Source organism: Euprymna scolopes, chromosome 29 (genome assembly GCF_053919585.1).
Source record: "Euprymna scolopes isolate OS-2025 chromosome 29, ASM5391958v1, whole genome shotgun sequence".
NCBI classification, from domain to species: Eukaryota; Metazoa; Mollusca; class Cephalopoda; order Sepiida; family Sepiolidae; genus Euprymna; species Euprymna scolopes.
This window is the reverse complement of record NC_136510.1, coordinates 103,526,947-103,541,654: the sequence shown is the minus strand read 5'-3', so window position 1 is coordinate 103,541,654 and position 14,708 is coordinate 103,526,947.

The following is a 14,708-nucleotide window of genomic DNA, read 5'->3' as shown; positions in this document are numbered from 1 at the left end:
ATCGATCAGAAGCAAAAATGCGTTATTGAATTCCTCTATGCAGAAAAATTTAACCGATCAACATTCACCGACGCCTACTGAACGTTTATGAAGCTGATGCAATTGATGCCCGCTATGTTAGGAGATGGGTTCTTCGATTTCAGCGTGGCGAGAGAGATGTGAGTGGCAAAGCGTGCTCTGGACGCCCATGCACAGCCATCGATGGCAAAATGCATTGAGAATTTTAGTGACTATGTAGAAAAACGCAAAAGGTCACTCGTTTTAATGGCACGACTTTTTTTTTTAATTTAAAAATAAGATGCATTACTTTTGAAATATAACCTCGTATTTTATTTTTATATCTTCTTTAAACAATTGTGGCAGTTTATTTGCATTTTTTTATTTGATTATTTTTTATTTTTCAATTTTATTCTGGTTTTTAACTGCGTCTCTTCAGAAAACTGACACAGATAAAAAAAAAGAATCAAATCAAATAAATCCTAACATAAGTGTGATAAGTTTTTCCCCGTTTTTTTTTTAAGTTGTTGAAAGTAAAACAAAATGGTTGAACGACAAGTCGACAAATAAGGGGTTAATTTGCACTGCATATAAATATAACATTATATATATAACATTTAACATTTTGATTTATTATTTTGTGCAAGAAAAAAAAAACGGAAAATAAACAAATACAAACTCAAAAAGTTTGGAAAAAAGAAAAAAACAAGAAACATAAATGTTACGCGTTTCTGTATAATAATAACAACAACAACAACAACAACAACAATAATAATAATAATAATAATAATAATAATAATAATAATAAGACGAAGAAGAAAGAAAAAGAAAAGAAAAATAAGAATAGAAAAAGAACAAAAAAAATAAAAATAGAAAAAGGAAAGAAAAATAAAAATAGAAAAAGGAAAGAAAAATAAGAATAGAAAAAGGAAAGAAAAAGATGAAATCAGAAAAAAGTAAGGAAAAAGATGAAGCAAAAGAAGAATGTTTATTTCCGTAGCTACATAAGTAAAAACGCAAAAGCTATTCTTTAAGATACGCCCACTTAATCTAAGCGTTTAGTGACGAAATTAAGTGCGACAGACCAAAGTCGCATTTTTTAAAATGAAAACTTATAATTCATACAAAGTTATTTCCAATCCTCTCATGATATTCATCAGCATTAAACTACAATCTATCCATTATCCTTTAGTGGCCTTTAACTTCGATAAGTAGGAATTTGTTAGTAAAACAAAACCAAAAAAAAAAAAAAAAAAAAAAAAAAACTGACATCACGATATTCATACAGTATGAACGTGTAGTTTTCAGAATACTTTTCTGGATAAGATCAAAGGGTAGAATACGTTTTCATATTACGCCTTATCTTTTCTGTCCTCTGTTTGCGAGAGAGAAATCTTTATTGACAGGGGCAATTTGTACTTTTATTCCAATGCAGAGAAACATTTTTAGTGCGTGTGTGAGGTTGGGGGGGTTGAATTTTCCTCCATATTAAAAACGGACTTTGTGTCTAAACAAGTAAATAGGGACTACTTTCTTGGCCTGGGATCACGGTGTAGTATCTGTCCTGTCCTCCGTCAGCGAAAGATAAATCATGGTAGACTGAAGAAAGCTTTATTTTTGTCCCAAATCCACAGTGGGGAAAATAGAGGCCTCGTCACATCACGACGGACAAAACCCCTCTCAGTGATGCGAGGGCGCTTTGAAAAATAAAGACATAAAATTAGAACATGGTAAAAATCAACGATTTGGTTTTATTTTATATATATATATATATATATATATATATATATATATATATATATATATATATATATATATATATATATATATATGACGAGATAATGGAAACAACACGATCAAACCTTGTTTTTGTTTTTGTTTTTTTTCGATTCCTCTCCGTTTTCTTAGACTTTGTCTGGATTTTTCTGAGAGGGAATATCCCTCTGCCCCCTCTCCTCTCAAAGATGTCTTAATTAGAACTGCGACATACGGCAGGGGCAGGGAAAGGCGACAATAATATACACGTATATGTCTACATAAAAGAGGCAAAGGAGAGGCGGTTATATAAGAAAATTAAATCCGTTAAAGAATAATCATTTGCAGAAAAAAAAAAAAAAAAAAAAAAAACGAAAAGAAGAGAAAAATGCGACAAGACGTACGGCAACAACGCCGACATAAGTAAATTCAATAAGCAACTCCGCGGAAGAGTCTCAGCCGCATAAAAGGGGCGCTTGCTTATAGATAATTTAAGACAGCGATATACAAGACTTCCTTCCGCTGCTTTGGAAGCCTTTTATTTCGATACGTAGGAAGAAGGCAAACCCTTATAGCTACACTAGTAGGGCTACCCGGCGTTGCCCAGGGTCGTGGATAAGAACATAGAACAAATAAAAAAAGGGGGCTACTTTTCTTTTTAAACCCTTTCTTTTCCCTTTCTTCCCTGGCAACTGATTCCATCTAACATGTACAGTTTCCATATGAGCGTTTTAAAAGTTGGACTTAAATAGTATTTACGCTGGCATAATAAAACGAAGTAGCTTGCTTGACATATTGCGTAATAATCAACCTTAATAGAAATTAATGTTCTCAATAATAATAGATTAAACAGATAGCGAAATAAGTTTTTGTGTAAAACATAAAAAAGAAACTAGAAACACCATCGTCCCAGTAATTATAAGAGCAAAAGTGTTTTCAACCCTCCTTATTCTTAACATAAAGAAGCTGTCATGAATCATGGCTGCGCATGCGCATTCGTGAAACAGTTGACGAACAAATAAAAATCCGATGACACCCAAGTACTAACTTGTCAATTTTGGCGTTTTAGCAGCCCATTTTCCGGATGAAAACTGATTTTAAAAGTTTCTACATGCGCATCGTTCACGTGACAGATTACTCATGTTAAGAATAAGTAAGCTTGAAAACACTATTAAAAGACCGTTTATAGCTGGCCTAATGGTTATTGTACTTGACTCAGTGTCTTTAGGTTTTGGTTTCGATCTCAGAGCTTTTTTTTTTTTTTTTACTTAAAAGAAGTAAACTGTTCAGAAAAAACATAACACTCGCGTACACATATCTCAGTTTTTGTATGAATTAAAGTATAATATTTATGCGTATTTTACGACTGAGCGGCGGTCTGCCAGTATATATATATATATATATATATATATATATATATATATATATAGTAGAACCTCGGTTACGGCATTTAAATTTGTAACAAAATGCAGTACAATATATGATCGAATGACATTATAAATAACGCCGTAAGGCGGGGCAAATACCATAACCAGGGACCGGAAACATCATATTCCACATCGTAACCTGAAAAAAACGTATCTATGACCACCGTATTCCGGGGTTCCAATATATATATATATATATATATATACTAGCATTTCAGCCCGGCGTTGCCCGGGTGTTTGGAGGTGTATGTTGAGAAAAAAAAAGAAAAAGAAAAAGCGGTCAATTTTTTTAAACTTTGACCCCTATTATGTCCCCTTAACATTTATTGTTTTGAACTCAAATCAAGTTATTAAGTTATATCCATGTCTAAGGAACCTATATCTAAAATTTCAAGTGTTTAGACCCACAATTGGCGGAGGAGTTTGGTAGAATTCTCAAAGGTCAAATCGTTGAACTTTGACCCCTTGCTCGGGTGTTTGGAGGTGTATGCTGTGCAAAAAAAGCAAAAAAAACAAAAAAAATGGTTAATTTTTTAAAATTTTGACCCCTATTATGACCCCTTAAAATTTATTGTTTCGGGCTCAAATCACTTTATTAAGTTAGATCCATGTTCAAGGAACCTATATCTAAAATTTCAAGTGTCTAGACCCAAAATTGTCGGAGGAGTTTGGTAGAGTTCTTAAAGGTCAAATCGTTGAAATTTGACCCCTTAACAGCCAAATTTCTGGCTGACACCCGTCACATCGATTTTCCCAAATCTCAGTACCCGGTATTTCAAATTTCGAGTCTATAGACTAAAAATTGACAGAGTTATTGCGTAGGGAAATGTACACAGACAGACAGACACACAGACAGACACGTTCACTTTTATATATATATATATATATATATATATATATATATATATATATATATATATATATATGGCAAAGATCACATGATATTTTTAATAAATGGATTAGAATTGTTGGTTGTGGGTGGAGGCGTTTAAACTAAAGTATATCGAATACTATTTACTTTCAACCATCGGTCAAAATCTAGGATTTAGAAATGGACCTTACTTTCAAATGACGAATCTGACTTTAAAGAAAGTAAAGCCCCTTTGCAAGCCCGAGGGTCGCTAGGATGATCAGTACTTAAGCCACCCACATGATGCACTAATTGAAGAAAAGTTGATCAGATCGGTTTTGTGTTTTAGTTATTGTTTGGTTTCTTTATAATAATCCTTCTCATGCAAAAAAAAAAAAAAAAAAAAAAAAAGCGCTTTATTATTTTCTAAAAAAAAATAATAAACCGCTTTTTCCGTATATTCTTAAAGACTTCATTCATACGAAAACTTAACACATTATGACAACCTTTATACTTGCTATCCTTTTTTTGGCAGACCCTAATATAGTTTGGCTCTGTCCGAGATGGCAGTACTCCTAAGCATTACTTCCCTCCTTCAGATGGGTTTTGGTTTATTACCGGTGGCTTGTGGTACCCAACCCAGATAATGCCAACGAGTTCGTTCTCGGCTATTTTGCATGCTTCAAGAATGTCTCTCTCGAAGGAGCTAGTTCGCCCCGTCCTTTCTCATGTTTTAAACAGACTTCGTGTTTAGACTTCATGTTTAGAGTTCGTGTTTAGACTTCATGTTTGGACTGCAGCGTAAACGAGTAAATAGGCAAACATATACTCTTATAACATGGTACATTTTGATAACAAAATGTAAGTTTTAATTTCTTTCAAACTAACTATACCTCCCGTCGCTTAGACCTTGTGTCATACATGAAAGGTTATAGTTCTACCTTGTTAGTTGATTGTTCTTGTTTTGTGAGCCTGCCAGAGTAAAAAAAGGCGCCGCTTACAAATAACTTCCTGTTGGAAAACAGAGGAGAATTATTCCCTCTGATTTTCGTTCCAAGTAAAATACGGAATTAATTTTTTTTTTAAATATATCATGGAAACGGTGACGGAATGTGAAAGATCTTTAAAGATGTTAAAAAAAAAATTACGAAGTGCATTCAATAAGTTTCCAGACATTTGCCGTGTCTAGACTTTTTCATATAGGCACTTTTATTGATAGTACACACATAGAATTCTAGTCCACTCAGGAGTAATCTTCTCCGGCTGCAATGCACTTGTATTGTTCCAACAACTTCTAGAAGGCTCCATGGAATTTCTCTTGTGTTAGCGTGTCAGTCACCCTCATCGCAGCCTCTTTCATCTCCTTAACTTTCTCATAACAACAGCCTCTAAGGTTTTCTTTGAGCTTAAGGAATAACCAAAAGTCACGGGGAGCAAGGTATGGACAGTAGGGAGAGTGAGTAACTGTCTTGATGCTCATCTTGGTCAAATAGTCTGTGATAAGGATAGAGTTATGGCCTGCACCTTTATGACAAACTTCACACAAATCTTCCGCATCTTCAATTTTTCGCAAATAATTGTGGGTACAGTTCTCACACTGACATTAAACTGCGCACTTATTATCTCTATACACACTCACCGGACCTTATCCATGAAATTCTTTATTTGGCCAATCAACTTTGGTGTTATGACTTTCTTACTCTTCCCACACTTCTCATCATTCCTAACAGACTCCTTGCTTTCCTTGAATCTCTTATGCCACTCAAAAACTGATGCTCGATTCATACAAGATGGTCCAATAACAGTCTGAAGCATTCCATACGTTTCTGTGGCATTTTTCCGCGTTTAAAACAAAATTTTATTGCATATCGTTCTTTTAAAGTGTTCTCGTCTTCAGATTGCATTTTTGAAATTCACCAACTGTGACAATCAGGCTTCAGCAGGGTGTATTCCAATTCCTGCTGTAGCTGTTCATTTGAACCTGAAGCCATCTCATAAGTTGTATAGCAATACATATATTGAATTTTCAAGAGTCTACAACAATTTTAAATGCCTGTACAAAAAAGTCTGGAAACTTATTGAAGGGACCTCGTATTTTTGACATGTAAATATATTCGCAGATTAAAAGTAAAACAAATTCACAAAGAAGTTAACAATCTTTGCTTTCTGTTTTTTTTTTTTTTTTCCTAAAATGAAAAGCTACTTGATTTGTAAGCACCTGTTGGATTTGTTTTTAACTGCAATCCAGATTAAATGCCATAAAAAACATATTTACTTTCATCTATGCCTCCTCACCACCCTGCAATCAGTTTTCTATAAATTCCTACAGAGATTTACGATAAATCTGTGAGATTACCCCAGGGAACTCCATTTTGATACTGGCTCTCCTTTCCTAAAAGAAGTTCTTGTATCGCGACCATCTGGATATATGATATACACGGGCACGTGGGAAAAGATAGATTTAGTTGACGGAAGTTGTACGAAATAAATTAATCCAAATTTACGAAAAAATAAAATAAAACATGGACTCTGGAAGAATCCTAATGCAACAATTAGGTAATTAAAACTCTCCGATTCCATAAATAACCATGTTTTGCAAGTCGTCAAGTAGCGATCAACTTTATTCCACGGTATTTGTACAGTGGACCCCCCCCCACCACACACACACACGGATTCGTTGATTTCAAAACTTATATTTTTTACCTACTCAGTTTCAAACCGACTTTTGATGGACTTATAACCTCCCATCACTCGATACAACTTTACTTTGCTACTTCACTTTCACCTCACCAATTCCATGAAATCCAACTGAAGATGATTCGCGATCGAATCGAAAGCGCTCGTGAAACTTATAGAAGTTTCATTAATATTTTCGATTTTGATATAAAAAGACTGTACAGAAAATCGAAAAAATAAAAAGAATCATTAAGCAAAGTATCTCCGTTGTATTTCATCATTTTAGGTCTGGTTGAATATATATATATATATATATATATATATATATATATATATATATATATATATATATATATGTATATATATATGTATATATATGTATATATATATATGTATGCATATATATATGTATATATATATATGTATATATATGTATATATATATATATATATATATATATATATATATATATATATATATATACACACACCCATACATACATACACGCCACCTTTTTGGCAATTTGATAAGTTCCAAATCTCAGCGCCTATTGATCAGAATTTAACAAATGAAAGCTTGTTGGAAGAGTAATGATATGAATTGTGTAGTTATGTGACATTTGCCCTTAAGGCCGCACATTAATGGGATCATTCATCACCAGAGAATATTTTTGGCACTTTTTTACAGCCATAAAATGTTTCAATCATAGTTATTTGTTTTCTTAGTTTTGCATAAAATTACAAAATATCTGATATTTCCCCAAAACCTTTGGCCTTGATGCAGGGGAGTCTAAAACTTGTTGCTATGGTTTCAGATGATCTAAAATAACAGCAAGGGGAGACTTGATTCCAAATATTTCTCATATGTTATATCTCCCCTCTTTTGGTTTTCATACATAAAGTAAATTTCACAGTGTATAAGGATTATTTGATACTGGAGATGTTCATAATTGCACCCTATTTCCTAAAGAGGGGAAGTATGACATATCGGAAATATTTGGAATCAAGTCTCCCCTTGCTGTTATTTCAGATCATTTGAAACCATAACAGAAAGTTTTAGTCTCCGCTCCATCAAAGCCAGAGGTTTGGGGGATTGGGGGAAGTATATATATATATATATATATATATATATATATATATATATATATATATATATATATATATATATATGCCACTATGAAATATTAGTGACCATTAAAGAAGAGTTAATAAATAATGAAATAAGAAAAGAAAAATAGGGAAGATAGAAGAGAAAATAGAAAAAGAAAGGAAAGAGATAGAAATAGTAAATAAGAGATGCGGAAATCGGATATATATGTCTGTCTGCCTGTCTGTCTGTCTGTCTCACTATTTTCAAACTCTATCTCCTCCGAAATTAAAAGTCGCACAGCAACGTTAGGAGCCTCAAATATTTGGATTTTTATGGGCCGTTCTTTTATCAGTCTTTAGCCGGTTAAAATAGTTTTTAAGGGTCAAAAAAGGGCAAAAATTAAAAATATCGTTACACATTTTGTACATTCATCTTAGTTTATTTTTTAATTTTTAATCAGTTCATGTCCGTGTCACGTTTGTACAGTGGTAACGTCACCAGCTTTGCATGCTACAGTTTGGCTTTCGGTTTCAATTCTAGTTGATGACACGCGAATACTCTTTCTTTTATTTTTGAAATCACGACTCTTTAATAATATATGCGAAATCTGGATAAATTAAAATATCATATTTAAGCGTATTTTACGACCGGGCAAAGCCGGTGACACCCCCACCCCCACTACATATATAAATTGACAAATAGATTTTTTTAAATAAAACAAAGTGAAAATGGGATAAGAAAAATGTTGGAAAAATAAAAATAAAAATAAAAAAAAAATAAAAATGAAACAAAATAAAACGCTGCAAGTTCCAGTGAAGTATTTAGGGTTGCATTTTGTATAAATCTGTCCCTTTTTCTCTTCTGTGTTCCTTGCCCACCACTTTCAGTCTAATTCGCCCTTTCTCCAACAATTTAAAACATTCTGTGTGCAAACAAGGCTACCAGAGTTTTAATAGATAGATATACCTTCGCTGACAAGCAACACAGGTTAAGAATTAAAATTATCAAAAGTTAAATACTGTTTTATTATTAATCTTTTGTATGTTTGCCGTATTCTTTATTTCTTGGAATCCATGACTTTTCCAAAGCCATATTCCAAAAGCATCGCCTTTGGTAATGCTAAAAGCATGACTTTTCGTCTTCTCAAAATGTTCTTTAAAAAGATAGATCATCAGAATGGAAGACACTTCTCGGAGTAAGCCAAGCATGAAGTACCACAAGCTTCGCCCGAAGATCACACCCCGGGTTCTAAGCGCCGAAAGGTTGGCTCTGGGGTTAGAGCCTATCTACAGACACGTCCAGAGTTTCCGGTGCGTATGTGTCCTTTTTTTTTTTTTTTTGTTAATGTTTGAAAATCGAGTTTCTTTTGTAATCTATCTCCTTCCTCTTTGAGATAGTTTGCCTTGGAGTGGCATAGCGATGCACCGAACGAAGCCAATTTAATATAAAACCATCGACAGGAAATGTTAGACTCGAAACGTCATGTCTCTTATCTCAGTATTGACGTCATCGTTATATTTAAACTAGCAGATTTACCCGGCGTTGCCCGGGTACCAAATATTTTGAATATAATTTAATAATATGAACAAGCGGGACCTATGGAAATTCCACAGCGGACTCTTTCATATGTAATATATTGGTGTTGGCATTTTACGGATGTTCAGCAAAAACGATATTATTATAGCTCTTTTGTTAAAACTGGAAAAGTATTTATCTAAGCTAGCAGGGACGCCCAGTGTAGCCCAGTTGTAAAATACGCTTAAATATGATATTTTAATTTATGCAGATTTCGTATTTATTATTATAGAGACAATTTTCTATCGATTCTTATTTATTATAAATTTGTGATTTCAAAGATAAAAAAATATCTATATGACTGTTTCATTTAATCACATAAATTAATATACGAAGATATAACTTTATGCGTGAATCGTCAATATTTACTTCAACAGTGCTCAATACATATGCAGAGCTAGGTTGTAAGTTATGAAAATATATATGGCAATTAAGCTACACATAATATTTCGCGTTTCATTCTTATGAGAATTCACCAGGATTATGAATAAGCCTGACGAATTCTCACAAGACAACGAACAAAAAAAAAAAAAATTGGTTAAAAATTGTAGGAAATTAACGCAAAAAAATGAAAAGAAGAAAAACGAAAAAGAAAATGAAAGAGAAAAAAAATGAAAAAGAAAAAAAAAAAAGAAAAAAATGAAAAGATAAAGAAAACGAGAAAAAAAATGAAAAAGAAAAAAGAAAAAAAATGAAAAGAAAAAGAAAAATGAAATGAAAGAGAAAAATAAAATGAAAAGAAAAAAAGAAAAAGAAAATGAAAGAGAAAAAAATGAAAAAGAAAAAAAGAAAAAAGAAAAAAATGAAAAGATAAAAAAAATGAGAAAAAAAATGAAAAAGAAAAAAAAGAAAAAAATGAAAAGAAGAAAAAGAAAAATGAAATGAAAGAGAAAGTTTGGTTGTTTCGTTTTATGGCATTTTCAGTTTATTTAATGCCAAATCCGATATTTGGTAAATGTTTTTATGCTTTAAGTTCTTTATATCTTCAAATATTTATTCATCGTGTTTGGTTTGGTGGATTTGTTGTATGGCATGTTAACCCTTTTCCAGTTATTCAATTCCAAATCCAGTTTTTTTGGCAAAAAAAAAAATATATATTTCATGTTGTTTATATCTTCAAATTGTGTTTGGTTTAGTTGTTTTGTAGAAAATTGTGTTTTATTTTTGGCTTTGCAGAAGATGATTGAGTTTTCAAAGGGATAGTGGGAAAAATAGCATTTTAGGTTAGGAAGAAAATATTTTAAAACAGTCTGATCTTAGTAGTGCAAAAGGAAAAGAAAGAACAAAAAGAAAAAGAAAAGAGAAGAAAAAGAATACAAAGTAAAGAAATAATAATGAAAGAAGAAAAAGGAATTATCAGAGAAAAAAAATATTAAGAAAGAAAAACAAAAATGAAAAAAAATGATAAAGAACAACAGCGAAGAAAAAAAAAGAAGAAGAAGAAAGATGAAAGGAAAAGAAATACAAAAGAATTTAAAAAAAAAATAAAAGAAATGAAAAATAAAAAGGAAGAACGAAGAAATATAAGGCAATAAAAAGAAAAAGAAAAAACGAAAAAAAAAAAGAAAAAGAAAGAAAATAGATATTGACAGAAGATAAAGAAAATTAGAATGAAATAAGGAAGGTTTTGAAAGAGAAAGAAAAAAGGAAAAAAGAGAAAGAAAAAAGGAAAGAAAAGAAAGGAAAGAAAGAAGGAAAAAAAATGGAGTAGATTTTTGTGGTCAACGAAATTTCCTATGAAAGGAAGAATCGAATATGAACTTCAGGCGGTACCCTCACCCTACTGTGCGTAACAGTCGGGGGTCGGAAAAACCGGCGGTGTGGGCGATTCAACCCTCTTGAACCCCAAATGACCAGAAAAAAATTGCTACAGACATCACCACCACCACCATCATCGATTTTTTTTTTTTACTCTTCTTGTCTCCCTTACTCCCTCCTCCATCCAAAACTCCTTACCCTAACCGACACTTTTGGACCCCTCCCCAATAACAAACCGGAATCTCTTTAAGCGATTACGATTACGTGAATGAATAAACGCCTCAATGAGGGTTTTTTTTTACTCCTCTTCTCTCTTTCTGTTGTGAGGTTTTCTGTGGGGGTGCTAATGTTGATGAAATCCCAAGGGTTGAGAATCAGAGTCAAAGAAAGAGGGGAAAAAAATATTTTCTATTATTTATTTATTTATCTATTTATTCCCTGTCCAACCGGTTAAAGGCTTTGGAGTAAAAAGGTGTTGAATTGTCGGAGTTGGAAGGCCGTACACTGACCCACGACATTAGAAAAAAAAACGACAAGGGTGGGTTTAGAAATGGGTCCTGGGATTGTGTGAATGGGGAAAGATATGGAGAAAACCCTTAAATTGGATGAGAGATACAATAAAATAATTCCCATTCACTGATGGGCATGCTAAGTGCAAAATAAGGGCAATGGCACAATATCACGACATTCTCTAGCCCTAAATGAGCGTTATATTCATCTTCATCCTCCTCAACTGACCCAGTATCTTTTGTTTGGGGGGGGGGGGTCAGAATGAGGAAATATTTTTTTTGTTTTTGTTATATTTATTTAATCTCAAGAAAAGTTGTGTAATGGAAGGAAGAGAAGAAAGAAACGTTTCATCGAATTTAGGGACAATACGGAGAAAGCAAGAAGTAGGCAAGGAGCAAAAACTAGGACAGACCTAAAAAAAAATAAAATATGGCAGACCTTCCAAAAAATAGTCAAGCCACATAAGAGGCAAAAAGGAATTAACGGGGCATTACATAGGCAAGAGGCAAAATAGGTAAGAAGCAAAGAGGAGTGGAGGAGAATAAAGGGTTGAGGGGCAAAAAAGAGTTGAAAAATAGAGTTAAAGGGAAAAAATGAGTAAAAGTCAAGAGGCAAAAAAGAGGGAAAACAGGAGTAAAGGGGGAAAAAGAGTAAGAGGCAAAAAAGGGGGTAAGGAGAGAAAAAGGAGGTAAGGAACAAAAAAAGGGGTAAAAAGGAGGTAAGAGGCAAAAAAGGAGCTATGGGGTAAAAAGGAGGTAAGAGAAAAAACAGGAAGTAAGGAGTAAAAAGAAGGGTAGGGTAAAAAAAGGCGGTAATGGGTAAAAAGGAGTTAAGAGGAAACAAAGGAGGTAAGGGGTAAAAAGGAGGTAAGAGGCAAAAAAGTAGTTATGGGATAAAAAGGAGTTAAGATGAAACAAAGGAGATAAGGGGTAAAAAGGATGTAAGGGGCAAAAAAGAAGGGTAGGGTAAAAAGAAGGGTAGGGGCAAAAAAAGAGTTAAGGGGTAAAAAGGAGGTAAGAGGCAAAAAAGGAGGTAAGGGGTAAAAAGGAGGTAAGGGGTAAAAAGGAGGTAAGGGGTAAAAAGGAGGTAAGGGGTAAAAAGGAGGAAAGGGGTAAAAAGGAGGTAAGAGGCAAAAAAGTAGTTATGGGGTAAAAAGGAGTTAAGATGAAACAAAGGAGATAAGGGGTAAAAAGGATGTAAGGGGCAAAAAAGAAGGGTAGGGTAAAAAGAAGGGTAGGGGCAAAAAAAGAGTTAAGGGGTAAAAAGGAGGTAAGAGGCAAAAAAGGAGGTAAGGGGTAAAAAGGAGGTAAGGGGTAAAAAGGAGGTAAGAGGCAAAAAAGAAGGGTAGGGTAAAAAGAAGGGTAGGGGCAAAAAAGGAGGTAAGGGGTAAAAAGGAGGAAAGGGTAAAAAGAAGGTTTGGGGTAAAAGAGGGTAGGGTAAAAAAGGATGTAAGTGGTAAAAAGGATATAAGAGGAAACAAAGGAGGTAAGGGGTAAAAAAGGAGGTAAGAGGCAAAAAACAAGGTTTGGGGTAAAAAGAAGGGTAGGGGTAAAAAAGGAGGTAAGGAGTAAAAAGAAGGTAAGAGGCAAAAAAAAAAAGGTAAATGGCAAAAAGAAGCATAGTGACAATAAATAAGCAAGAGGCGAAATTTGTAAGAGAGAAAAAGGAGTCAAGTAGCAAAACAAATAGGCAATTATAGAAAATATATTTTAAAGATTAAATCTTTTTAAGGGACACAGAGAAAGAAAATAAGGGTTAAAACAAAAAATGATATGAGATTTTGGTATCCAAATAGAATAGGACGGTGTCATTAGGTTCCAGATTTACCTTTAATGAATCAATCTTCGACAAATCTCTTTCTCTCACACATATCTTGTCATCACTTTTTTAAAAGATGGAATCGCCCGATCGTTGAAGAGAATATATATATATGTGTGTGTGTGTGTGTGTGTGTGTGTGTGTGTGTGTGTGTGTGTGTAGCTTAATCGCCATATATATTTTATAACTTACTAACTAGCTCTACCTACGTATTGTGAACTTTTGAAGTAAATACTTAAAGTTTACGCATAAATCTATACTTTCGTATATTAATTTTATGTGAGTAAATGAAGTACAGGGAATTTTTTGCATTTCAGCTTCACTATGCAATAGCCTAACGAATCCTCACGACAATGAAATGGGGAAAATTCCGTGTAGCTTAATTGCCATATATTTTCATGACTTACTATCTGGCTTTACACACGTATTGAGTACTGTTGAAGTAAATACTGGTCATAGATACATAACATTTCAGGTAGATACACGAAATAATAATAATAATAATAATAATAATAATAATAATAATATATATATATATATATATATATATATATATATATATATATATATATATATATATATATATATATATATATATATATATATACGCACACACACTTTGTGTTTCTTCTCATGCAATGATTCGAGAGTTTCGTGCCAAATCACTTCTCGTCGTCAAGTCGTCAGCCATGTTGCATGATGGCGTCTTCTTCGGAGAGATCGAGAGAAGGGTGGAAGGTAATTTATTAAATTAAACACGCAAAATGCAAGTGCGACATCTTTTATTCATCGCGTTGCATAGATATGATTATAAGCTGCATCTTTACAGAAAGATTCGCACACGGCATTTACACTGATTACGTAAACAATCACAGACGCCCCCACCCCACCTATCCATCGACTCACTTCGCTGGAAAATATAACAGATGGACGAGAGAATATAATAAAACACCAACAAAACATCTTTTTGAAAGAGAGAGAGAGAGAGAGAGAGAGAGAGAGAGAGAGAGAGAGAGGGGAGAAAGAGAAGGAGAGGGAGAGAGAATAAATAAATAAATAAATAAATACCCCTAGGTCTTAAAATACAAATATGAGTTAGCAACAGCATCTTGTAGATTTCAGCAGTAGCTCTTTGTTAAGACATGTTTGGTTAAAAACAATCGAATATTCTCTTTTGGTTGCTCTTAGGTTGGCCTTCTTGGCCTTTTGGTCCAGATCAAAGTGTAGTATCTGTTCTTCAGATGCTGCACTTC